General features: G+C 39.8%; 1 non-coding gene across 1 annotated transcript; it reads left to right on the plus strand.

Moving 5' to 3' along the window:
• Nucleotides 1–1,633: 1,633 nt before the first annotated feature.
• Nucleotides 1,634–1,741, plus strand: LOC118343910. The gene has a single exon (XR_004797697.1). It is a non-coding gene; the product is annotated as a small nucleolar RNA R71 (small nucleolar RNA).
• Nucleotides 1,742–2,088: the final 347 nt, after the last annotated feature.

A 2,088-nucleotide genomic window follows, 5' to 3' on the forward strand; every position in this document is an offset into this window, starting at 1 on the left:
GGTGGCTCTCGTCATCATCTTATGACTGTTTTGCAATATGGAAGATATTCACCTCGAGAGTCATGTTTCCAAAAGATAGCTTCATGAGCCCATTCCTGCAATTAATAAAAGCATTAGCAGTTGCAAGGAAAGGCCTACCTAAAATCAATAGAATTTTAGAAGTGGTATCAACAGCAGAGCTAGTGTCAAGGATTAGGAAATCAACAGGATAATAAAATTTATCAAATTGAATTAGAACATCCTCTACCACACTCTAGGGTACTTTGACTGAACGATTAGCCAATTGCAATACCACAGTGGTTGGTTTGATTTCTCCCAACCCCAACTGCAAATAAATAGAATATTGCATTAGATTCACACTAGTTCCTAAGTCTAACAAAGTTTACCCAAACTTATGATTTCCAATGCTGCATGCAATGGTTGGAAAACCAAGATCCTTGTACTTGGGAGGAATCTATTGCTCAATTAGAGCACTAACTTGCTCTGTCAGGAATGTTGTCTTCTTCAGATGGTGCTTTCTCTTAACTGTACACAAATCCTTGAGAACTTTGGCATAAGTAGGAACTTGTTTAATCACATGCAATAGAGGAAGATTGATTTTTACCTACCTTAGATTCTCTAGGATTTCATTGTTAGGATCCAAAGTTCGCTTGCTTGATTTTAAAACTTGAAAGAATGGTACCTTAACAGGACTTTTTCTCACCTTAGGTTGCTTGGTCAGCTCGACATCACTACTATCTTGATCCTTTTCCACATTCTCTAATTTGTTCGTTGTTGGGAAGTGTAATGACTTACCACTTCTCGTCACAATGGCATTTAAACCCTTCAAATTTTCTTGTGTCATGTGTTGACCATGAGGTGCGGACTAAGCCTGAGAAGGGAACTTACCTCACTCATTCACACTCAAGGAGATCATCAATTTAGACACTTGGCTCTTTATCTCCTTATTTTCTTCAACAACCTGCGTAATCAAATATTCAAACTTTTGGTTGGTCTTACCCTGTGCCTCAATAAAAGCATGCAAAGTGTCTTCTAAAGGATTCCTAGAAGATGAAGGTGCATGATATGGTGCAAGGTATGATCTGGGTTGTGTAGGTGGCTGGTTTTCAGACCTCCAACTAAAATTGGGGTGATTGCGCCACCCCGGATTATAGGTATCGGAATAAGGTGTAAAAGGCTTCTTGTACATACCTAAGGCATTACATAGTTCCTCATACATCCCTCTCATCTCAACAAATATGAGACACTCTAGACGAGGTGATCTACCCCGCCACACACAAAACATGGTCCAAAAGACTCTGCATGATTAACCACGTGTGTTGCCTTTAAGTCCATAGTCTTTAACACATCTAGCTCCCTAGTGAGCATCTCAACCTTAGCCTTTAGGCTATCCTCTTCCCTGATATGGTAAATTCCACCACTATTTGGATTTCCTGCGGGTCGTGACCTATTTGTGCTTTCAGTAGCACTGGGTCCAATCCAAGTATGAGCTTTTTTAGCAAGCTCATTAAGGTATTCTATGGCCTCATCAGGATCTTTATGTAAGAACTCACCATTACAAATCATCTCCACAAATTGGCACTCTCTAGGTATAAGTCACTCATAAAAATAGCTCACTAAGCGTCAATTCTCGTACCCATGGTGAGGACACATACCCAACAACTCCTTAAATCTCTCCCAAGACTGATACAAAGTCTCACTGTCCTTTTGTGCAAAGGTGGAGATTTACCTTTTTAAAGCATTGGTCTTATGTTGGGAAAATTATTTATTTAAGAAGACCTGAGTCATCTCACTCCATGACCCAATAGATCGGGATCTCAGTGAGTATAGCCAACTCTTAGCTCTATCCTTCAAACACAAAGGAAAGAATTTAAGTCTCACAACGTCATCAGTTGCATTTTGACTATGAAAAGCTGCAACAACTTCCTCAAACTCCCTAATGTGCACATATGGGTTTTGATTTTCCAAGCCATGAAAAGTAGGGAGTAACTGTGTTATCCATGTTTTAAAATCCAGTTGGCGAGTATTAGCTGGAAACATGATGCATGATGGTGTGGTTGTGCTTGTAGGGTGGAGGTAATCATGAAG

This window comes from Juglans regia, chromosome 11 (genome assembly GCF_001411555.2).
Source record: "Juglans regia cultivar Chandler chromosome 11, Walnut 2.0, whole genome shotgun sequence".
In the NCBI taxonomy this organism is placed as follows: domain Eukaryota; kingdom Viridiplantae; phylum Streptophyta; class Magnoliopsida; order Fagales; family Juglandaceae; genus Juglans; species Juglans regia.